The sequence below is a fragment of the Panthera tigris genome, chromosome A2 (assembly GCF_018350195.1).
Source record: "Panthera tigris isolate Pti1 chromosome A2, P.tigris_Pti1_mat1.1, whole genome shotgun sequence".
NCBI lineage: Eukaryota > Metazoa > Chordata > Mammalia > Carnivora > Felidae > Panthera > Panthera tigris.
The window spans coordinates 147,075,350-147,101,187 of NC_056661.1; the positions used below are offsets into that span (position 1 = coordinate 147,075,350).

The window sequence follows — 25,838 nt, forward strand, 5'->3', positions numbered from 1 at the left end:
TTTTAAAGAGAAGAACGGCATGTATTTATCTGCAGGCATCAAGGATGGGATGCAACTCCGCCAGGAGGCTGGGGGATAAAGGCGAGGTCTCCAAGGTTCTGTTAGGAGCAGTCCTTCACCGGAACTCAGAGTACTGAGCTTGGGGAGTAGGCATCCCCTTTAAAGAGCCCTGATGTGCACTGGGGTGTGAGGAAGGGCAGCCACCATCTCTTGCAATAAGGACAGAGAATGGGAGCTGCAAACCTCTACCGTGCAAAGCCTCAGATCTAAGACCCAGGTTGGCTCAACTTTGCACAACAACCCCAAGCAAACTGGGGCTTCACAGCCATAAAGCTGGGACAGCCCTTCAGAAACATTGTCCTAAAACTGTGAGCCAAGAGGGTTCTGTGAGTGCAGGAGCCAAGGAGTTGGGGGACCAGGAGAAACAGGGCCACTGCAGAGGAGAAAAGGGGTCTCTCAAAGTCCAGGAGGGGAGCTGAGGAGCTGGGCAACCAGGAATCCCAGGTCCATGGGGTGGAAAAGATCCCCTTACGGTCCAATGTTCTAGGCATGGGGCTTCTGGGGAATGGGTTTTCCAGGAATGTGTGCACTTTAGAGATCCTCCCAAGGGGTCACTCAGGGAGATAGAAATTTGCAGCCAGTGGCTTTTGTCCCACACCCTCACCTCCAACCCACGGTCACTGTGCAAGTGCCCAAGCCCCTGGTGCACCTGGGCTTCAAGCAAGGCCATTCCAGGCCCAGGGGCAGCAGCTCACCTGCCAAAAATCCTGCTCTGGCTGCTGCGCTCCTGGGCTCACTTAAAGCCTGAGTGGGTCAGGCTCTATGTGAAGGCCACCCTATCCTCCCTCTCCTGCACCCCAGGAAGGCGGCCTTCTTTGAGCAGAGCAGAGTCTTCTCGGCTAAGCTGCTGCTTTGGATGCATTCCGTTCCCAAAAGCAACTGACCTCCAGCACCCAATCATTCAGGCCTGCCCTCACCTTTCGTATTTGAATAAGGTTGCCAGAAGCACGGCTGGCTGAACCCAAAGGGTACAGGAGGTGGTGAGGTGAGAAAAATTCTGCCCCATCCAGCAGCCCGCAGGCACACACCAACTCCCTCCCAGGCAGCCTCTGCCTCAAGTCTTCTTGGTATTGTGTGACACAGAAACAGTCCTTTGCAGAAATGCCCAGAATGACAGGGATGGGTGAGAGAGAATGCAGAGATAGATGGTTCTATAAGTTCATTCCCAGAGAGCCTTCTGATCACTCTTCAGTCTCTCAGCTCGTAGCTCCCCTTGCCCTCATCTCCCTCCCCCTCCCTTCCTCCCTTCCTCCTTTCTCTCCATTCCTCTCTCTCCCTCCCCCGTTTCCCTCTCCTCTCCCCTGCTCTCAGGCCAAGGCTACAATCTGTATGCACAATCCTTCCTCTGGTCCCTTGAGTGTAAAACGGATGAATTACCTCCTTGATCTCAACGTGATGGCCCCTGTCCAAGCACCCCTCACCTGCTGGGTACATAATTGAAGTGTGGTCTCTGAGTCTGCAGCTGTCACGGAGGAATTGACAAAGGGACACGAACAGGGCCCCTGCACGCAAACCAGGCTCTCCTCGGCTGCCTTGGGCGCACAAGAAGCAATTTTCCACCCTCTGCACAAGGGGAAGGCTGCACCAAGTTCTGAGACACTGGAAGGGCCCTTTAACCGGGAGTAAAAAATTAGTACAGATGCCCCCAGATTTACTTTCAGCTTCCCCTCGTCCTCTGCCCCTGTTTCTGCCCAAGAAGATTCTGGAAGGCTGACAGAGGCCAGGCTTGTCTTCCCAGTCTGTAAGAAACCGTTGGCAGGATGACCATTGGTTTGTCTTGTACCTCCGTTTCCTCACCCCCACTCTATTGTAGTTACTCTGGCAGCAAATACATAAACAAGCAAATAAACAGAAATAGTGACAGGACTTCCCAAAACCATGAATTCCAGACCTTTCTGCATATCCTCTGCCCCTGTTTTCCCCTCTGCTATAAACTGAGTACTGGGGCTTCCCACCTGCTGACCCTGCCCCAGCCTCTGCTCAGATCCTGAACCAATCCCAATGGGGATGGGAAGCTGATAGGTGGCTCAGTCTCTTTGCGCCCCACCCATAACGTTTTCCACTTTGATCTCTACTCCTAAATCCAAAAAAGGATACGGAGCAGGGGTTCCCTTGGCCTCCTTCGGTCCTGAAGTCTGCCAGGAGCCCCACAGTCAGCTGGACTCAACTGTCATCCACAGCAACACTTACAGAGTGGCCAGGGCCTAACCTGGACCTAGACTACATCTGGGTCCCCCCCCTTTCAGGCCCTCGCATCAGGCCAGGCACAGCCCAGTCCACCTCCCTGCCTGCCCCAAGGTGTCATGAGCAGATCACATTTGTCATGGCAAGCCTAGGCCTAGGACTAAATAAGACTATCTGGATAAAGCTCATACAAAAGATGACACTGGGCATTAGTCCCCATGGTTACTGAGCAATCACGGCTCCTCTCTCTTTTGCCCCGAGAATGTGAAAGGCAAATAAATAAAGGAATGATGTTAGGGAAGCATTGTGAGCTAAAAGGGAACAAGGGATGCTCTGGTGTGTGTGTTCCTGGGAATGTCTCAGCCCGGGGACCAATGCTCATTGACATTCAGCCCGCAAATAGCAACAGCTCTACATCTGCCTGCTTGACTAGCAAGACATCTCATCTTTACCAAGTCGCCAAGTATTCCTAAGGTCTCCGGAATGGAGTCTACGTGTCCTGCACTTTCCAGTTCTGGTAGGCGCCCCTCCTCTGTGTTCTACGGGGTTGGCGTCCCCAGGCAGCACCTTTGCTGCACCATGGTCCTTATCAAAGTTCACTCTGGGGATGATGAGGTCAGAACTGAATGCAGCACACAACCCAGGCCTAGGGACCCTGCACATTATCCCAGGAATGGTGAAACCAGCAACGCACCTCTGTGCTAAGATCCAACCTCCAATGCCGGGCGCCCAGAGCAGGGCTCCGCTTCTGAAAGGGCAGTCATGCTTCCTCCTATTCTTAGGCCTTTTGTGCTTGCTTCCTGTGGCAGGGTAGCCTGTGCCTCAGTTTCCATTTCCACCCCCAAGTGAAGATCAAGCCTCATGCTCTTGGGTCTTTGCCTCTCCAGTCCCATTTTCTTGAAAACAACTCCCAGCCTCCCCCACCTCCTCATCATCATGACCACACGTGTATACTAACCTCATTTACTTGTATAAGAAAAAGCAAGACTTAGGGAAAACAAAATAAAAGGCTCACCCTTCAGCCTCTTCCTTAACCCCTACTGTTCCCCAAATCCCCTACCCCAATCACCAACAGTAAAATGTTCCTTAAATGAATGTCCATCTTTTCAGGCTTTACATTGACACTGAGTCAATGCTCCCCCACCCCTGCTAGTTTCCCAGCATGGATAGGTGCTACACCACACTAGGGAAGGAATCATTCAGGAGGTCTTGCAGAACAAAGGACTAATCTTCTCAAAAACACTATTAAAGTTTTCATCTCCAGCTAGAAAAAAACAAAAACAAAAACTGCATGCAATTTTTCAAATGACAAATTTCCGTGCATCACATTGCAAAAGCCTTAGGGCCAGGGCACCCAGTTTTGTATGACATTTGTGAATTTCCAGACTGATGACCGGAGTCGTGGAGTGGAAAGGGTACTACGGAGGAGACATGGCTCCAGCCCCCACTCTACCTCTAATTAGCTTTGGGTAAGGATTTTGCTCAGTTTCCTCATCTGTGATTTAAAAGGATTTGGCTGAATTTCTAAGGATTGCCAAGCTCTGATGCGCCAGCACTTCACTGTCTTTCTTTCATGATCAGTGATTACGACCGACAGGGGTCTCGATGCAGAGTCTGAAGCATCTATGGCAGATCTCTGGCATTCTTTCCCAAAGCGGAAACATGCTCAGTTCTTAGAGAGAATTGTAAAAAGTTGTCAGTGAGGTAACAAACTTCTGTGGAGCGTTTGCTGAGGGCCAGACGACATGCTAGGTGTTGGAGAACAATGATGCTCAAAGAAGACGTGGTCACTACAGAACTAACGAGTCAAAGAAGCTTTGGGCCTCAGAGATCTTTCAATTGATAGGGAAGACTTACACAAAAATAAATATATATCACCATATGTAGTAGACAAATTGTGCCCACCTCCCCACAAATTCATATGTTGAAGCCTTAAAGAAGAGGAAGAGAGAGAGAGCTTTCTCTCTCTGCTCATGCATAGAGGAAAGGGCACATGAGGACACAGCAAGAAGGTAGCCATCTGCAAGCCTGGAAAAGGGGCCTCACCAGAAAATGAATTTTCTAAAACCTAGATCATGAACTTCTAGCCTCCAGAGCTGTGAAAAAACAAATCTCTGTTGTTGAAGCCACCCAGTCTGTGATATTTTGTTATGGCGGCCCATAGAGACATACAACATATCACATCAAATCCAGGATATCACTGACTTTGTGACACGCCATTATTTAATGTACTACTAAAAAAAGAAAGAAAAGAAGAAGAAACCCTGCCAATTAAGCATAATACTTTATTATCACTTGAAACATTTATACTTAACATAAGACTCTCTTAGAATCATTTAGACAAATTTTTTTGGTGCTTAAGGCAGCCAAAAAGGGAAATACAAGCAAAAGAAAGTGGTTACAGAATTCCTAAAACTTATTCCGAGTAACTCCCCTGAATCACTTTTCATCTCAGAGTAGAAAACGGCACCGTGGATGGATGATGGATGAGGCAGCATTTCTTAAAAGTAGGCTCCACTAATGTCTCCAAGACTTTTCCAAGCCATTGACACCCATTATGCAAGATGGATGTTGAGCTTTCGTGCTTGCCCGGTGATAGACAATTCTTCAACACTAACGTCAGTAACAATGTAACATAGTTTCATCTACTAATGAGAGTCTTTCTTAGGGCCTTGTATTAGTTTGCTAGGGCCGCCTTAACAAAATACCATGGACGGAAGGGCTTAAGCAACAGAAATTTATTTTCCTCACAATTCTGGAGACTATGGGTCCAAGATCAAGGTATAGCAAAGTGGGTTTCTACTGAGCCCTCTCTCCTTGGCTTGCAGATAACCATCTTCCTGCTGTGTCCTCATACGGCCTTTCCTCTATGTACACACTGCTGGTATCTCTTCCTTTTCTCATAAGGACTGCAGTCTTACTGGAGTAAAGCTTCAACATACGAATATTGGAGGGACACAATTAAGCCCATAACGGTCTTGTAAAGCATTCGATTGTTACATCGCAAACATATATTAAATGAATACGACCTTCCCATTGATAAAAATTTGCTTTGCTAATATCAAATTGACAACCTGCAGTTCTGTTTCCTTGCCTTTATACATTAACGGTTTGTTTCGGAGCCAAATCAGAGTGTGATCTTTTTGAAGATATTTTAAATGTAAATTAAACTCAAACCATGTAATGTCAATAATGCTCCTAGCTCAACTGAAGTGATGACGTTATAAACAACCATGACCTAGCCTGTGCTTGCTCAGACAATAACAGCATCAGGACTGTTGCCTGACCCACGTCACTGCAAGACAGTATTCATAGTAAGACATATCCCAATTTCAGAAATGTTAAATATGGACAAAAGTGTGTATATGTTAGATGAAATATGGCAAAACAAATTTAATTAGGATATCCATAAAGTTCTTGTGCAGCTTGAGTTTTTAATAAAGTCACTTCTATATACTATATAAATAAGCTGCAAAACGCAACCGAGAAGGAATTTACTTCAGATTTCAATAAAATTTTTAATGAGTCATTTGTTCTAATTTCCTCCTTTAATTTTCTAGGTAATAAAGCCTACGCTATATGGAATGGTTACATCCAAATGTATCTAAAATGATGTTAGATATGTTGAAAGCCAACATTTTTGTAATTAAATATAGTAAATTATGATTAAATTCCCTCCTTGGTTCATCGTGCAGAGATTGTTTATATCACATACAGGAGTAAATTTATCAAAATTCCCAAACTATGTAAGGACTTTAGAGCTACCTTGTACAGTATCAAGTGATTGATCACAGAGTGTTCTGATGATAAACAGAGCTTCCCTGAGAAAATACTTCCTAAGTTGAGCCCTGGCAGGTGAGCCGGTGTCCTCAGGAGAGAAGGGTGTATTCCAAGAAGAAGGAGCAGCATATACAGAAGCCTCAGGGCTGGAGAGAGGGACTGCGAAGTTGGCTGACAGACTCGGAGCTGAGAGCCCAGGGAAGGGACGGCACGCGGGACCACAGGATGGAGATGTAGGCAGACGCCCACTGGGTCTCGTGGACACATAACCGAGTATACACCAGTCATTTGTTGCTTCAATTTTTATCATGGCAATAATTAGAAATAATCTCAATGTTTCATCAACGAGGGATAAAATAAATTATGGTCCACCCAAACAAAAATTGCTAGAGTTACAAAAAAAACCAAAAAAGATGTAACTCTTTATCCATCGATATGCCATGATCTCCAAGACATATTAAGTGCTAGATGCAAAACAGTGAGTGTAATTTGTGTTTTAAAAAAGAAAAAGTAATTTACACTTGCTTATAGGGGCTAGACTATTCTGGGGAAGATACACAAGAAGCTAGAAATGTTGGTTACCTCCAGAGAAGGGCATTAGGTGTCCGAGGATAGAGATGGGACGTAGAATTATAGTGGTCTACCCTTTGGGATCCTTTAAGTCTTGAATCTCACAAATGTAGCAGGCTATTAGGGATGAAGAGGAGGAGACTAGAAGAGGAAGAAGATGAGGAAGAAGAAAGATGTTCTAAGTATCAGGGCAGTTCATTAGGGACTCTGTTTTGGAAAGGCTTTTGCATGAACGAACAATGACGAAAGTCCTTCAGGTTCCTTCAGGTTTCTCCAGGATTCTATCAGTCTGGTATTGTTTTGCAGTCATTTCACATGGTGAGGTTCTCTGAGAAAAGAGTAAAAACTCCTCAAAGGCAGGAACTCTAATGTGCAGATTTAGAATCCCCACAGTGCCTAACACCATGCTAGACGCAGCCAAGGGTGTTTCGACTCCAGTTGCCAGATTTGCCGGCTCCTCTCTCACCCCACAAAATGGCCTTAGCTAAGAGTCTACCCCGACCCAAATGCAGTGTAAACAAGCTGAGAAGTTTCTCTTCTCCTCATGCCTGCCTGGTCTCAGGGTCAGGGAAAAAAACGTGCCCTTATTGGAATTATTCTTTTGTGGTTAAAAATGCTCTCGTGGGTGGGGCGCCCGGGGGGGCTTCGGTCGGTTAAGCGTCCAACTTCAGCTCAGGTCATGATCTCACAGTTCACAAGTTCCAGCCCCACATCGGGCTCTGTGCTGACAGCTCAGAGCCTGGAGCCTGCTTTGGATTCTGTGTCTCCCTCTCTCTCTGCCCATCTCCAACTCCATGCTCTCTCTCTCAAAAATAAACATTAAAAAAAATTTTTTTTAAATACTCTCACGGGCACCGAGAGGAAGGGTCTACAAACTAAGGATACACAATCCATTAGTATCGTGAAATTACTATAAGATTCTTAGTGCAATGGTCAAAATTCAGAAATTATTATCATTTAAGAATGTTATTATTGCCACCAAGATATACTCTTTTCATCTTGTCGAGCCTTCCTGGCCCACCAGCAGACCACAGACTTGGCTGTGATCTGGGCTGAGATGGGAGAGTGAGGTGGCCTGCGTTCTGAGGAAGCACCACCTTCCTGGTCACCTGAAAATGCTCCAGACTAGCAGCTCCTCCTCAGCTTCCACCCTCAGCCACCCAGGCAGCTTCCTGCCTCTGAACCATCAAAGGGTTGGGTCACTGGAAAAGCGCGTCTCAATTCAGCGGAGAACGTTACTTGGCTCCAAGAGGTCATTTGTTATCCTGGCCCCCTTTCAGCCTCAGAGCCAGGGAAATAGATGGTCCCCAGTCACTGTGATTCCTTCATGGTAGATTTAAAGAGGAAGATGATGAAGAAAAAGATAGCAGTGATTTGTGGTTTGAAAGAATATATGATACACATGTCCCCATCCAAAATTAGCTGTCAATGAATCAATGTCCAAAAATGAAAGGAAGTGCTTTATACTAGGACTTTCAATGATAAGGCTTCCTTTCTGTGGCTCCCGGTTTCAGCCTTTGAACAATGGGGAGGGTTTGTTCTGAGTCACCTCCTCTGGTAAAATCCCAAAGCCTGCTTCCCTCTCTCACACTTCCCAAACCAGCTTCCAACCGAGTGTGCTCACCTGAGGCACAAGTAAGAACAGGTGGGCAGAGCAGCTAAGAGCCTGAGGATGCAGGAAAGCCAGTAGATGCCTCTGTTGAGTTAGGGCCACCCCTGATGCCTGTGGGCCAGTGAGACTGGAATGCCCTCTCAGTTATGTGTTTCTTAGCTTGCAGAGCCGAGTGTCACCTGCCTGTTGCCAAGGATGCCATGAAGGGTCCACACCATGAGCAGGCACTAGATCTTAGCTATCTGCTTCCTTTGCACTCATTTCATTGTCCCAGTCTCTGCAAGACTACTAGGGGAGGAGAAGGGAACATAAAAAAGAGATTTCCCTTGTGCCCAAGTCTCATGAATGGAACACACCGGATGGAGAAGGAGCCTGGTCAGTCTGGCCCATTAGTGATATCTTCATATGCTCCAGCCCCAGAGAGTCAGTCCATGGCTCTTCCACGGAGAAAAGTACAGACGGGACTGACAGAGGGGCGATTACTGTGTTCTATGAAGCTTGTCACCTTAATGGCCTGATGAAAGGAGGGTGACAGAGATAGATCAGAGTAATACCACAGATTACTTACTGGATTGCCATTATCATTAACAGCCTTAATTAGTCTATAATATACTGTACCTCAGCAGCAAGTGCCAGTTAGAAATGGAAATCTGGCCAGCAATTGGGAATACAAGGAGCAAGAGTGCAAAAGTCCGTGGCCCCTCAGGTCTACACAGAATGCTTTCCTGACCTCGGAATTCACCACACGGACTCAAGTACAAAACCTAAGACTTGACTGTCTAACCAAGCCTGTGTTTCTAGAGACTCACTCTCCTTTCACTTCCTGTTCTCACCTCTCTGACTAATAATGGCAGGTCCTACTCCTTTATTCCCCTGATGATAATACCATCCCTACAGGTGCACAGTATGCTACATCCCCCCCCCCAACTACTTATTTCCCCATGGTTCGCACTTACTTCCTCCTTGTAGTACCTCTGAATGGTTGGTGGGGGCAGGTATTTCTACCCTCATCTTATGGATAGAGGACAGTGAGACGTAGTTACCGAATAAAATGAAAATAGGACAAGAACCCAATTCCCAACCCCAATTTCCAACCTACTGCCAGCCCTACAATCATACATACACATTTACACTCATGTACACACACTCACAGGTACACACACTCTCTCACACTCTCACTGCCTCACACATAAACCTGACGACACACACACATACACATGCTCTCACGTACCTTCACACACACATACCATGACCGTCCTTCTGATCAGACTTGCTTTCCATTTCCAGCAATATCAAATAATTCCTAATTATTGAGATGAGTGATACAGAGATCCTTCCCCGTATCCAACTATCACCAAGTTTTCAGTGACATAAAATATAGAATTTCCCATGGGGCCACGGCCAAGGTCCCAGGGACATTACCAAGAGCTGTTTTTCAGGCTTGCCTCTGCCTTCACACTCTCCACAGTGACATTGCACAATACTCCCACAGATTCCTAATGAGGGGCCTCCTCCACACAATCCTTTTCCTATCTTTTGGGGAATTAAAGCAGAATCACTCACGCTCTCAGCCTCTATGTCTGTCCTTCCTCAATCCTGCTCAAGAAGAGGAAATAATAATCTGGCTACTAGTGGATAAGACTCCTGTGCATTAAAATGGTTTTGCTTCCCAAATCCTCGGTCTAATCATGAGAAAACATCAGACAGACCCAAACTGAGGAAGATTCTTTAAAAGAAAAAAAAAAGACTTATAATACTCTTCTAAAGTGTCAAGAGCATGAAAAATAAGACTGAAAATTTACCACAGATTGGAGACTAAGGAGACACGACAACCAAATGTAATGTGGAATCCTGGACCAGCTCCGAGAACAAAAAAGGACTATAGAGGAAGAACCAGTACAATCTGCATAAAGGCTAATTTGGTTAACAGTCTTGTAGCAATGTTCATTTCCCCGTTCTGGCAATGCACTATGGGTATGTAGGAGGGTAACATGACAAGAAGCTGGGTGAGAGGTACACGGGAACTCTCTGTGCTATCTTGGCAACTTCTCTGCAAATCTAAAATCATTCTAAAACAAAACATTTAGTAAGGAAAACACGGTCCCAGCCTACATTACCACAAAGCATTGTGTTACGTGTTCACTCGGCCACACATTACTGACAAGGTTACGTATGATAAGGGGCATTTCTAGAAAACACGTGTCTGAGCCTTGCTTGGTGAGCTCCTCATGGACGGATGGAGGGTATGTGCTGCAGTAGTGTACCCACTGGTCCTGTTTCCTGAGTGTGGCCATGCCCAGGCCTGCATTTTAAACAAATCTGTGAGACTTACATGTTAATTCATGTGCAAAAATGAATTAACATGTTGGTTGGTCGAATTAACATGTTATATTTGGCATATAATACATTTTGGCATTGTGTTTTTCTATTACAGCTATAAAAATAGTTTTTTAATAAAATTCAAATTGCTTCTACAGACAGGGAGACGCTCCTCCCTCCCAAAGAAGCGTTTGAGAATCACTGGGACAATCCTTGGATTTTATGGATGTGCATCCCGACAGGCTTACGCAGGGTCACACAGCAAGTTGGAATGAGAACCCAGGTCTCCTGGCTTCCTGTCCTGGACGAGGTTAATAGGCCCAGTGACAGAACCCTGAATCCCCAGAGAGCCCAAAGCATGACAGCAAAACAGGGAAGGCCAAGCTGAGTGAGGTGGCCAAGAGCATATGGTTCCATGGCTCATACAGATGGGGCATCCGGAAGAACAGAATGGACAGCTCTGAAGAGGGAAAGTTGGGCAGACGGCTTCCTGAGGAGGTCCTCATAGTCAGCAGCAGGGTATCTGATGGCGAGGCCCCTGATGAGTGAAGGCCCGCCTGTGAGCATGGGAGCCCATGCTAGCCTCCCCAGGACAAGGGAGCAGAGGTGCTGGCAGTTCAGCCCAGCTGCTGCACTGATAGGCTTCTGTTAAGGCACCAAGTTATTGGCTATGGTATTATCTCAGCAAAGAGAAAAGGGAAAACATCGATGGCTGGATTTTCAGGGAAAATCAGAGGCCGTGGGAGGACGACCCGCATGCTCTAATAGGAGAATCAGTGACAGGCAGACCTGGGAGAACCACACTCCAAATTCTACAGAAAACTGAATAATTTCCTGACAAATATTCCAACTGATCCAAACAGACCCTCAAAGACAGGAATGGTGTAATATACACAGGCATTCAAAACCCATACCCACTGAAGCTTGAATCGCTCTGTTCCTGTGGCCTTGAGACCCTCCTGGCAGACAGGTCAGCAACCCCTCAGGGCTTCCTGCTATGAGCATCCAGCCTCACAGAGAGACACACCTACAGGCAGGGAATGATGCTGGAGGCAGCGCCATGTTTCAAGATGGCGTGGCCTAGGACCCCCACTCCACAGCTTCTGCTGCTTTTTAGCTGAGTGGTCTCAGTTTAGTCTCCTGAGGTCCCCCAAATCTGTTTCCTCATCTTTTGAGGAAGGCAAGCACTTTCTAAGTGATTCTAAGCCATAGCCTTAAACACACACTCTCTGTTTAAAACCCTCCAGTGGCTTCCCATTCAGTTAAAATAAAATCCAAACTCCTGACCATGACAAGCAAGTCCTCATAGGATCTGGCTACTCTCTGTCTTTTGCCTTCATCTTATACCACGTCCTCCTTCTATTCACTCTCCAGTCTCTCTCCACGTCCCCCAAACAGCACCGCATCACCAGCTGGTCCAGGACTAGAGCATGGGCCCCCTGACCTTCCCATGGCTGCCCCTTCCTGCCATTCATATTTTCTCAAAGAAAAATTCCCTGAGCGTCATGCAATTTTCACTTCTAAATACATGTTATCCACATCTATCTTCTTTGTTTTTCATTTACTGCCTGCCTCCCCCCACCTTGGCTGTCTTGTTCAGGCCCCTATCTCTAGTGCCTAGAACAGTGCCTGGAACACAGTAGGTTCTCAATAGTTATCAATCTCAAGAAATAGTTATTGCATGGATAAGTGAATAGATTCTTCCCTCCCTTGATGTGTCTCTGACCTTGGATTTTTCTACATCAGGGACAGTCCAGAGATACATCTTAGAATCTGTTTGCCAAGAAGCAGAGGCATGGAGGAAGAGGCTTTGCTCTGAGTATCTCAGGCAGGGTATTTCTGCTTCATTTTCTCCTCCTAACGCATGACAGCACAGCATCACGGTCTACGAGCCATCCTAAGACCATGCTGCTCCCCTCCTGAGACATTCACATCCAGTGCATCTGGTTTACAAGCCAAATGATGATATTTTTCCTGTCCTTGAGTAAACTCTAACACTCAGATGGCTCATCTGTCTTAGGAATTCAAGACTTAGAAGGATCTTGAAAGTATAGCCCAAGGCTAAAAGACTTTCAAAATGTCCTACCTTGAAAAGAGGACCTCACAGACACACGTTTTTGGTTTCATCTACTTGGTGCAGCCTTCACAAGCAAGTTTCACACGCAAATTGTCTGCATTCCAAATCCCTGGTGTTTATGACCTAGGGCACAGGCACCACCTTTCCTCAGATCACTGAGAATGAGAGAAAGGCACTCCCTGGGAAGACTAGTGAAGTAGAGGGACTCACCTCACCAGCTTTCAAGATTTCTCATACAGATCCATGCCCTTGATATAGAACTGGCATTTCAGGTCACTGGGGAGAGGAGGGACGTACAATAAAAGGTACCAAGACAAGTAGATATCCAAGGGAAGGAAGCAAAGAAGGTAAATATATAAATTCCTATTCTCATCTCACATAAAAATCAATTCTGGGTAGGCTGAAAATTTACATACAAAGGGCAAACATTAAAACATTTAGAAGATAATATAGGTAGAGGGGCCTCCGGGTGGCTCAGTCAGTTAAGTACCTGACTCTTGATTTCGGCTCAGGTCATGATCTCATAGTTCATGAGTTCAAGCCCCACATCGGGCTCTGTGCTGACAGTACAGATCTTACTTGGGATCCTCTCTCTCTCCCTCTCTCTCTGCCCCTCCTCCTCCTCCTCCTCCTTCTTCCCTCTCTCTCTCAAAAACAAATAAATAAACTTAAAAAAAGAAGATAATATAGGTGAGTCTTTTTATAAAGTCAAGATAAAAAAGTTTCTTAAACAAAAAGAAGGGATTGATAAATACTGACTACTCTAAAATCAAGGACTTCAGTTCATAAATACAAAAGAAGTTTTAGTTATCAAAAGACACCATTAAATAAGTAAATGGCAAGTGGGAGAAAACATTTGAAATATATTTAATCAGCGAAGGATTAGTATTCAGAACACAGATATAATACTTACAAGTCAATTTAGGAAAAGACAATAACCCAACAGAGAAAGAAAGGAATAAAAATGTCACCAAAGAGGAAACATGAAAAAAACAAGCACGTATGAAAAGATGATCAACCTCATTAGTCATCAAGAGAATACAAATTAGGCGCATGATAAATACCATATAAAACCAGACTGGCAAAAAATAAAAAACCTGAGAACAGCAAGTGATGGTGAGGATGTGAAGCAAGGGGAATTCTGTTTTGGGGAGGAAAAGTCAAAGCATTCATTTTGGGGACACAATATGAAAACATCTTGAAAGTTAAAAGTGCACTTCCCATCAGCAGGGGATTGTATACAACCTAGAGAAATTCTTTCATACGCGTGTCGGGAAAGGACAACTTGTTTGGAAGTATGATGTTAAAATCAAAAGCCTGAAATAGCCTAAATGTCCATTAGCAAGAGAGTGAATGCATGGAATATTAAGTAGCAGTGAAAAATGAAGGTCATACATCTACCCATAGCCACAAGGTTAATCTTAAAAACAAAATGTAGCATAAAAAGCAAGTCTCCAAGGACTATAATCAATATGTCTTTTAAATTCAAAAGCAAGCAAAATGAAACATATTGTCCAATGATTCACACAAATGAGGAGGTGTGACTATGTTTGAAAAGTCCAGGGGCAACCGGGAGGCTCAGCTGGTTAAGTGTCTGACTCCGAGTTTCAGCTCAGGTCATGATCTCACAGTTTGTGGGACTGAGCCCCATGCCCCACTGCTTGGGATTCCCTCTCTCCCTCTCTCTCTGCCCCTTTTTGCCCCCCAAATAAATAAATTTTTAAAAAGAAAGAAAAGAAATGTCCAGGGAATGGTAAACATAAAATTGAAAACAGTGTTACCTTTGTGGGGCCCCAGGGCTGAGCAATCCGGGTGTCAGTAAAACTCTGCTTCATAATTTGGGTGGTAAATTCACCATTATGTGTTTTATTACCATGCTATATGTATTACTTTATTACATGGACACCACATATATTTCTGTATGTATTCAATACTATATAATAAAAAATTTAATATTAGGAAAGAATATGAGGAAAAACATCGACAGTCCCAAATCTCATAATCTCCCCTAAAATACATTCATTTGTCCTTTGGGAACATGTTGAGACCGATCAAGATCAGATGAATTGGAGCTGTCAAATCGCTGCTTGTTCACTCCTTCAACAAACGTTAGAGAGCGCCTACACTGAACAAGACAAGCTTGGTCCTTGCGCTTGCCCTTCTAGAACTTACAGTCTGGTGGCCAGTCTGCAGCCTAGAGTGTGGAGATGCCTCCATTGTCTTCCCCACAGAGCTCATGTCTTACAGTGGACAAGAAATAAGGACCTGACTTGGGAAGGATCTTTAAACACTATCTCCTATGGGGTCCAGCATCTGCCTCCCAAACAACTCATAGCTTGAAACAAGATTTTCTGTGGTCACCAGCCTGTCTCCAAAGTAATGAAAGCCTGGAGGCCTTTCTATAAAGCTGACTGACGCCATGGGCTGGGAAGGCAGCAGTTTGAATTTGGATGCTGGCACTGCAGTTGAAATGTGAGTGTAAATGGCTTGGAGCTGTAGCTTTTTTTTTTTTTTTTTCCACGAGTGTTGGTGTGTATCTTGTGTTCCAAGCCCTTTCCTTCTCAATTACCTGGTGTGTTTAAGCCACTCACCCCTAAATACCTGATTTCCCTGGATGCATCAGCCTTGCAGCCCCTGCTTTGCCATTTGCTGCCGGAGTCTCAGGATAATGGTTTCCCTGGTGCTGTCCTATAGAACTTTCCATGGCAGTGTTCTATATCTTTACTATTCAGTATGGTAGCCATGCATCCCATGTGCCTCTTGAGCACTTGAAATGTAGCTGATGTGACCAAGAAACGTAATTTATAGTTTTATTTGATTTTAATTAATTTAAATTTGAAGAGCCACATATAGCTAGTGGCTATGTATTAATACATTAGGCAGCAAAGCTCTAGAAAAACACTTAAAAAAATTGGGGGGGAGGGGCTGGGTGGCTCAGTCGATTAAGTGTCAGCCGATTAACTTCGGTTCAGGTCAGGATCTCATGGTTCGTGAGTTCGAGCCCCGCGTCGGGCTCTGTGCTGACAGCTCAGAGCCCGGAGCCTGCTTTGGATTCTGTGTCTCCCTCTCTCTCTGCCCCTCCCACACTCATGCTCTCTGTTTCTCTCTCTCTCTCTGTGTCAAAAATAAATAAACATTAAAAAAAAATTTTTTTAATTTAAAAAGATGAGGATTGTTGGAAGGAGACCCACCACTGCTATAGGAAGTTTCCACCAGGTTCTGAACCCAGGTCAGGAGCTTTGTACAGGCAGAGCCTTACTGGGCTGAGAATGGGAGCTCCTACCTGAAGCTGAGGGAAAAATCCAGGCCCACCTAAGAAGAAATAATCTTCTTTTCTAGGTACCAAGAGACAGATTAAGGACAGATGTAAAGATAGCGATCACCATGTTCAAAACGTTGGAAATAGTAGCAGATCTGTTGAACAAAGACTGGTGCACACATATACCATGGAATATTATGCAAACATTAAAAATCATGATTCAAAAAATTGTAATAACATAAATGAAAAAGCAGAACATAAAAAACTCCACATACTTCATGATCAAAAGATCGTGGAGGAAAATACACTTTATATGCACGGAAAAAAAGCTTAAAATGAAATATACTAAAATATCAAGAGGAATCATTTCTGGGCAGTGAAATTATGAGTGTCATTACTTTCTTTTTCATATTTTTAAAAATGTTTCCAAATTTCTATAATGGCCATTTGTTATTTTATGCTCAAAAAAGTCTTTCTCAAAGCATCCTTTAAAGAGCTTTTAAGGGGCACCTGGATGGCTCGGTCAATTAAGTGGCTGACTTCAGCTCAAGTCATGATCTCACAGTTCATGAGTTCGAGCCCCTTGTCACTATCAGCATAGAGCCCACTTGGGATCTTCTGTCCCCCTCTGCCTCTGCCCCCCCACACGTACACCCATGCCTGTGCACACATGTGCATCCTCTCTCTCAAAAGTAAACATTTTAAAAAGAAGGAGCTCTTAGGGGCACCTGGGTGGCTCAGTAGGTTAAGCACCGGACTCTTGAATTCAGCTCAGGTCATGATCTCACGATTTGTGGGATCAAGCCCTATGTCATCCTGCTCTGCACTGACAGCACCAACCCTTCTTGGGATTCTCTCTTTCCCTCTCTCTGCATCTCCGTCCTGAGCACTGTCCCTCTCAAAATAAATTAATAGACTTAATTTAAAAAAAAAAAAGAGCTTTTAATAATGTGGAAAATGCACTTTACAGAGAAGCAAAGAAAAAAAAAAGCAAAATACATTAAAGTACATGTAGTTCTACCACAACTGTATAAACCATGTATAGAGATAGGACTGAAATGGTTACAATACTCTGGTGCAATTAGGCATTTTTCTACCATATTACTCATTCCTGTAGCCATTTTTGTTTTTGTTTTAATGTGTATCATTTTATACAATAGGGGGTAAAAATCTAATCCACCTGGAAAGGACTCCAACCCCAAACATTGAGACAAGCATCTTCTGGTTTTTCTCCTAACCCCTGATATATAGACTTCAGTGAAGTCCCCTCTGCATCCTCTGGGGAACACTGTGGGCAGGTTGCAGTCCTAGGGACCTCTGCGGCCTCATGGCCCTCCCGCTGCCACACTGGATGGCCACACACTCACCCTTGGAGGCTGACCCTTCCTCCTCCGTTCCCCTCCCACTACATTACCACAGAGATTCATTGAAGGCAATCAATACAAATGAAAAACAATTGATTTTCTTCCCCCCTCCCCAATTCCTTTCTCTGAATGATTCTGTCTGCTAGGCAGGCCTGGAATCACAGCGGAAAGGAAGTGCTCTGACTCCCCTGTTGGGACCCCAGCCCTCCCCTCCCCCTCTGCTCCCTCCCTCCTTCCACACTAGATTTCAAGATCAGTGACAGTGCTCTTTATCAACTTGGCAGATGCTACTGCCTTTTCCAGGCTTGGCTCGCCTGCTGGGCTCCCCCTGTCTGCTGCTTCCCCCCTGCTCAGGTCCCCATGCCAGGATCCCTCTCAGAGCCAGGGAGACTCACGCTGTAGCCAAACTACCCTGTCCCAGAAGGACAGGGAACTACACAGCAGCTGGCTCGCCAGCCTGGATCGTGCACCCCAGAGCCTAAAGAAAGGAGAATTTTCAGATAGATTCACGACTCTGTGAAGAACCTCCTTCGCTTCATCTCAGAACAGATTAGCTCAGAGCTTTAAATGGATCCGAGTCTAGTGGGAACCACCACCCCCCACACTGCCACCACCAAAGCACTTCACAGGGGAGACTGCTTCCATACTGTAGACAGAACCTTGGCATTTACAGGTTTAACCTTCACTGTTTTGACCCAGGAAGTCCATCATCCAATGTGATGTACAATTTTATTGAGGCAGGAGTTTGAATTGTTTGTGCTACATAGATGATATGGCTAAGCAAACTTGAGGGTGCCACCATAAAATACTCATCTGGAAGAGAAACTAAGGTACTAAGAGACGAAAGTATTGGTCTGACATGACTTTAAAGTGTCTGATTTCAGAGTCCTACAGGAGCATTTGGCATGGCTGGAACAGAAGTTGATACGGATTCATTAAAAACATAATAGTTTCTTGATATAGTGGGCTCTTTAACAAAGTCTCAATGGCTAGCCTCCCATCAGTTTGGGAAACACACACACACACACACACACACACACACACACACACACACGGTTTATTCATACTCTTAAACTACACTGCTTGCCCTCAACCATCATCATATTCGGTGGAATTCAAAGTTTTCCCATTGGGTCCCAATTGCCTGCTCCCGGAACACCAAAATAGGAACCTTTCTAGGTGGCCTCGCCCCTCGGGGACACCTGCAAGTGTCTGTTGACATCTAACCACTTTGGCCAGATGGCCCCATCCTGATCCTGTTCACTTTCCTCTCTTTCTTCTTCTTCTATCCACCTCAGTCCATCCCCAGGCTGCTCTTCTTAATTCTTTTTCCCTAAAGTTTTCTATTGTGCCGTGAGTCTCTGACACTGATAAATACTAGTCATGTCTCAAGAAAGGAAGCCATGCCCCACTGGGCCCTAAGCAGTCCCAGCTGACTCTGAGAGGAGCCCCTTAGACGCTGCATGAACAGTACACACCCCCTTTGAATGGAGCAAACAATACCGTGTGTGTGTGTGTGTGTGTGTGTGTGTGTGTGTGTGTGTGCTACTAAAACTCCTTCAAGCCTGGCTCAGCAGTCAGGTGGTAAGCAGCAGGAAACTGGACAGATGGATGACAAGGCACGCCCAGGTGTCTGGAGGAGGGCTGAGTCAAGAAGTAGGAAGGGGACGGATGTCTGGGGGAAAAGCAGGAAGAAGCCAGTGAGAGTCATTCTGTGAGATTCATTTCAAGGCGCCAAACAAAACCTCGCCAATCCTCTGGCTGACGATCTTAATTCCATCACTACAAAGTCAGTCCTGTAGGTCAAGGTTTAAAACTGTTAAGACACAAAAGGTTTGATAACCCTTTAAAAAGGCATTGGTGTTTTATTCGGTTTTGGAAGTGTCTCCGCCAGGAGGCTGGTTTTGATCTAGAACAGGAGAGTACTCGGCGCCCCGGACAAGGAGGGAGGCTGAAAGGCAAGTCGGATGGAAGGAGCCCAGCAGCACCACAACACTTGCTCCCCATGCTGTACCACTATTTCTCCAGAGTAAAGATCAACCTCTTTACTTTTGTTTGGGTTTAGTTTGATTTCTCTTTTCCCTCTTTGTGTGTCCCGCCCTGTATCTCTTCTCCACTCCCTGCAGATTAGACCCCATTTCAGCCACAGTGGTGACAGGGTTGTCAACTTGTGCTCATCAATACACCTGCGCATGTATCCCAAGGACTTCATGGGACAGTTTGCAACAGAGCACTCCTTTCATGGCCCCCAATGAGGCAGCATGCAGACTTTCTTCCCTCCTCCCTCCCCCTATCTTCCCCTCCTTCACCCCCTCCATTCTTCTTTCCTTCCCTTTGATACTTATTAGGCACCTGTTTATGTGCTAGACCCTGGAAGAATAAAGATAAATAATACACAGACTAAACCTCCTTTCTCCTCTCGTTCAAAATACATTTCACAAGCTAAGCCCAAGCTTTGAGACCAGAAAACACATGACTTTCCATTCTGCTGCATCCCTTGACCCCGCCTCTGCCTCCCCTCAGCAGATCTCGAGCAATTAACTGTGCTCAGTGCTTTGGTTTCTCTATTGATAAAACAGGAACAGTAGTAAAATAGAAATTTTATTTTTTTTTCCTTGCAACCTTGAAGAGAAGCATCTTCATTTGTCTATAGAGCATTGATTTGCATCCCTCCAGGAACTCAGAAAACAAAGTGGTATTATTAAACATGCCAGTGAAAGATATTTCAAAATTCAGAGAATGGCTCTCTATTTTGTATATTAATGCTTTGGTAAATCTAGAGATTGTGTTATAATTATATCTCATTTTAAAGTAAACTGAATCCATTATTCTAGTTTAATGCAATAGAGTATTTAGGTATATGTGTGATTTTGATTTTCTCTAACTCATAATTTTTTTTCCCAAACGAGCTTTCAGTAAGGATTCCCAGAAAAGTCTCTTGTTTTCCTAGAACTTCCACTGTCCAATAAGTATTATTGGACAAAGCAGGAGTTATACCAAGGATTTATAGACTATTGAGTGGCAACATGCTATACAAGAAAGAGCATTAGAATAAAAGCCCTGAGATCTGGGTTCTAACACCAATGTTGCTATCTACTAATCCTGTGTCTCTTGTAATTAAGGTTCTTTTGGTTGCCAGCAACAGAAATCAATTTTAAATAATCTTTTTTTTTTTTAGGAAGAAGTCACTGGAAGGGCATTGGGGTATCTCATGAAACAGAAGAAAAAGCTGAACAAGACACATAAAGAGAAGGCACAAGAGTGGCTACAGTCATGCAGCATCAGGAGAATACGGAATTCCTTCCACCCATGCTTCCCTTCATGGACTTGACCTCAAAAACCTTTTAGACGCTGTTTTGAAAGCCATACTCTTAAAAAGAGACATTATAAGCCCAGTGTTAGTCCAGGATTGAGAACCACCTGTCTCTGAGGTCTAACAGGAGGGATCCACCAGAATAGAACAACAGCTCAGACATGGCCCTGAGGCTTCCCTCTAGACTTCAGCCATTCCCAGAAAAGAGGGACATCAATGGGGCTGGGAGCCACCACCACAGGTCTCTGCCAGGGTCTTTGGACAAGTGATCAAACCTTTGGGCCTCAGTTCCTTCTATAAAGTTAGAAGTTGGACTCTATTATTCCTAAGAGCTCTTCTGCTTCTTTATCCCATAGTTAGTGGTGGTGGGCCTTATGTTGCTTGAAAATAGTATTAGACATCTTTAGACTATTTTCAGTGTTTGCAAGAATGCAACAGAAATTTTTTTTGAAGATAAGCCTCGCCAGACACACTAAAAAAACAAAAAACAAAAAAAAACATGTTTCAACTTATGACCTAGAATTATTTTAACACAGTGGGACAGCCATGGTCTTATATAGGTCAGAAGCTCTGGTTGGCAGTTAATACTGATAACTGTAAGATAGGTAAATAATCATTCTTTCATCAATGTAACTTGATCGAAAAAAAGAAAAAAACTGTGTGATTCCTTAGAAACCAACAGCGTTGGCACTCTTAACCTATGTTGTCAGAGAAAGCTTAATTTATTTTGGGGAAGTTGGGATAAATTTTCTCACCCATCCCTAAAAGAGAACTTTGTAAAATAAGGAACTTGTGGCTGCCCCTAGTTGGCCCACACAAGAAAAGCCCATATACACTTAGCTATCGATGTCAACATCCAAAGTGAGAAAAAAGACAAACTCACCAGGAGGCCTTTGAAAGAAGACGTCATGTGGTGTCTCAGAAAAGCTGTCATAAAAGCATTTACCTTCTTTTAAGGAACTCCAGAGGAAAACTTGAAACCAAATAGACTTGGGATTACTTTTTCTCAGTGTGTGGACATTAACAATTAAAACACATTAAAATAGCAAGTAACCCTAATGTAACAAGTAACCTTAAATATTCTGGTGAATTTTTGTCTAGAAAATCACACCTTTGCTTGAGAAACTAACCAACAAAAAACTAGCTGATCTCCCCATAGCACCAAGTTGGATGTCAGGAGACCTGGCTTATAGTTAGCCCTATTCTTCCGGTGACTAGATTTGTACCCATGGATCAGTCACCTTTCCCTCTGAGCTTCAGCTTCCTCCTCTGTAGACTGTGATGCTCAGTATGAGGTTCTCTAAGATTCCTGCTCAAGTTTTCTGTTATTAAAATGGCACACAGGGCTGCCTGGGTGGCTCAGTCAGTTAAGCGTCCAACTCTTGATTTTGGCTCAGGTCATGATCGCACAGTTTGTGGATGAAGCCCCACAATGAAAGCATGGAGCCTGCTGGGGATTCTCTCTCTCCCTCTCTCTCTGCCCCTCTCCCACTCACTCACATATGCTCTATCTCTCAAAATAAATAAATAACTTTTTTTTAATGGTATATATTGCTCAAACTCCTTCCATGTGACAGGCACTTCTCTAGGTGATTAACATGAACTGTGTCCCTTAATCCCCAACAAGAATATACCATTTTCATTCTAGCCTTATAAAAAGAGGAGACTGGTGCATAGAGAGGTCAGGCTAGGGAGGAACCGACTTAGAGGTCTGTATCTAGAAAGACATGCTTAGCCTTGCAGAGCGGGGCACTGGATGTTTCTCCCACACTTTCCTCTAATTTCTTCAGCACACTCTGAGCAGACGCTTGCATATGCACTTCTTTTCATCTTTCGCCCTGACATCACCCCTAATCACCTAAGTTACTTGTCTCTAAATTGCCTGCAATTTGTCTTCATCTTTCTGGAACTGAAGAACTAAAGAGATGATGGCAATGTGTCTTCCAGGTGCAGTTTCCTTGGGTCCCCCTAAACAAGGAGGTACATTTCCTTCATGGAAGTCCCCAGGGAGTCCCCTACAGCAGAGTAACAGGTCTGTCTAGACGGGGCTGTCCAGGAGGGTAGAAAACCACAGAATTCAAAGATAGTAAGAGCCTGAGTAGGAATGAATGTGTAACAAATGAAGGGGTTGGGAGACAGAACCCAAGCCAAAAGGTTAAAGAAACTGGAATTTGCTCACCTAGACAAAATAAAACTGATAAATTTGGGAAGACAATTCTCCATTGGACTCTCATATTTTTGCATGTCTTAAAAGCAGAGTGAAGAGTGCCCTTTGTTCCAGACCACCTTTTCAAGAATATTTACATAGCAAACAGCCCTAGAAGATAGAGAGATAGGGTCTCACTCCAGAGCAAAGGGCAGGCATGTTTACTATCTGTTATAAAAGATTTGGGTTCTCTAAACTCATGGTTCCTCCCCTACCATGGAACTTCCTGTGTGTACAGGTGTCATTTGGACACCTGCATTCCCACCCTGTGGGAAATGGGGCTCAGGGCCAACAAAAATATGTTGACAAAGCAGCTACTGCTTTTGCTATAATAACATCTTTCATCTTTCATCTAGGAATCTCATGTCTTCTGCCAACTTGAAACAATAACAGGTTAATTTACTAGGTTGCAAGTAGGGGAAAATCTCTACAGGCTCTCCACCATTTTTTCTTTGTTTCTGTTTTTTTATTCAAATCAGTTAACATACAGTGTAGTTTTGGCTTCAGGAGTAAAACCCAGTGATTCATCTCTTACATATGACAACCAGTGCTCATCCCCAAAAGTGCCCTCCTTAATGCCCATTACCCATTTACCCCATCTCCCCCACCTCCCCTCCAGCAACCCTCAGTTTGTTCTCTGTATTTAAGAGTCTCTTATGGTTTGTCTCCCTTTCTGATTTTATCTTTATTGTTCCTTCCCTTCCCCTATGTTATCTGTTGTGTTTCTCAAATTCCACATTAATAGGCTTGAGAACAAGTTTCAATCCAAGAATAGTGTATCTTCAAGGAGAGGTCAACAAACTATTTTCCCCTTCTTGAGAATCCAAGAATATCTTTTAAAAAAATGTTTATTTATTTACTGAGAGAGAGAGAGAGAGAAAGAGCATGCACATGCATGTGAGTGGGAGAGGGGCACAGAGAGAGGGAGAAAGAGAATCCCAAGCAGGCTCTATGCTATCAGCACAGAGCCTAACACAGGGTTCGATCTCAGGAACTGTGAGATCATGACCTGAGTTTAAATCAAGAGTCAGATGCTTAACCAACTGAGCCACCCAGGCACACCCAAGAATATCTCTTAAATATGAGAAAGAATCCAGGATTTAGATTTGCTAATACTTGTATGTCTTGCTTATGGCAATTTTGGACTCTCTTCTCCCAGAAGATTTTAAAGGATAGCCTAGATATCTATCCATGTGACATATGTCAGGCCTAGACACATCTGAATGCAAAGGCACAGGCAAGTACCAACACGGCCTTCATAATGCTAGTAATGGCCTAAAAAGCAACTCTGTCCATGCACAGGTCCTCAGCCTGGTTCTTTGTCCATATAAAATATCCACAACATGTAAATTTTCTTCAGTGAATTAGCTCAGAGTTGGTCAACCCTAGTGCAAAGTCTCCATGATTCCCATGACTCAGTTAGGACCCATGAGCCAGTATTCAGGACCCAGCCCTGAAACAAGCCTTTTATAAAGTATGTCCTCCCACTGTAGTTTTTGGCCTGCTTCTGGTGAATTCAGAAGATCACCAGGGGTGGGGACGTGATCTCCAAGAATGAGTAGCTTGGAGGGCTCCTATCCTCTTTACTTTATTCTCCTCTCTTCTGTCCTGCCCCAAAAGTCCTCTATCACGATGGCTTGGTGAAGAACCAGATAAGGGTTTGGGTAGTCCTAATGATTCACTGATTCCCAGATGCCAGTAGACATTGAAGGGGATGATAATGATAGCACAGAGCCCTGAGCACCATGGAAGCCCTAAAACGTTCACTTCCTTGCTAAACACGGAGCTTCTGATGACAACCTTATATACATCTTTTATGATAAAGAACCCAAAGCCTTTCACATGAAATTTCCTATGCATGTCTAGGCCATTAGCCCTACTTTACCTTTGTGTGGGACTTTTCCTCTTCCAAAGCACTATTATCTCATTTGATTCAAACAAAACCCTATTGTCATGGCAAATATTATTAAACCCATCTTACAGATGAATACATTGAATCTTATCAATGTTAAAAATGATGCCCAGGGTCACAAGGTGGGTATGTGGCAGAGCTGAAACTGGAACCCCCCTGCCTGATTCCAGGTCCATGATCCTTTATGCTATGCCATGCAGAAAGGGAATGCAGTCTATAGCCAGAGGAGAGATGTTATTCCCATTTTGTAGAAAGACAAGAATCAACTGACTTGTCAAAGGTCACAAATTGTGTGAGTTGCATTGAAACCAGAACTAGACACAAGGTCTCTGGAATCTGTGGTTCCAATTCTTTCCCAGTGACCACTTGGCCTTGCTAGAAAGAATGGGGATACATCTTTAAAAGGAAAGCCATCTTTGAGAGGCTGAGTATGTGGCTGAGCTAAGCAATGAGTACCCAAAGTCTAAATACCAGGAACCTACAGACGGATGGATATTTATCCTTGGTCTTTTGCAATGTAGGTTCCCATCTTTGCTACACTGTGGTGGCAAAGATGTGGTGTTGGCATCAGACCAACTAGAGTTTGAGTCCTATCTCTGCTATTTGCTCTCTTTGAAACCTGGGTCAAAGGACTTAACATTTCCTGATCTTCAGTATCCTCTTCAGTTAGATGGGATAATAATAATGACCATCTAATAGAGAAGCAATCAGGTACATAAAGCAATAAGTAAGTTGGCACTAGTAATATCAACCATGAGGTGGGGAGCTGGCAGATGGCAGCAAGTTCCAAGGGAAAAGGAAAAGGAAGGGAAATCAAATTGGTAACACAAAGAAGTTTGCTCTAAGAATACTGAACCATTATGCCCAGAACATTCCAGCTGAGGAATGTCACCCTCAGCTCTCCGGCCAGCCCTTTCTCCTGACTTACCACAGATCTGGCTCAGCTGCTAGGAAATCTATAGCTCTGGGAAACAGCCATGAGTCAACCTGTTGTCTCTTCTGCCTTTGCCCCTAGAGTAGGTTTCAGATTTGCAGCACTGTCTGGTGCTATCTGGCAAGCTGCAGGGCCCAAGCCTGCTTCAGCCTCCATCACTAGGAAAAAAAAAAAGCTGCATTTTCTCTGTGAGTTGAAGGCTTTGGGCTGAGCCCAGGAGAGACAGGAGGCAGAGAGATGAGCCTACC

General features: G+C 44.4%; 1 protein-coding gene across 2 annotated transcripts in view; it reads right to left on the minus strand.

The window, feature by feature from the left end:
• PLXNA4 (plexin A4) overlaps positions 1–25,838 on the minus strand; it is a 586,108-nt gene that overhangs the window by 485,119 nt on the left and 75,151 nt on the right. The window contains exon 1 of one of the 2 annotated variants that reach the window (XM_042972629.1): positions 15,204–15,258. The exons of the other annotated variant lie outside the window; for it this stretch is intronic. The gene's annotated coding sequence lies outside the window, so the exon portion shown is untranslated. Of the gene's footprint in view, positions 1–15,203; positions 15,259–25,838 lie in introns of those variants that run through there. 2 annotated transcript variants of the gene reach the window in all.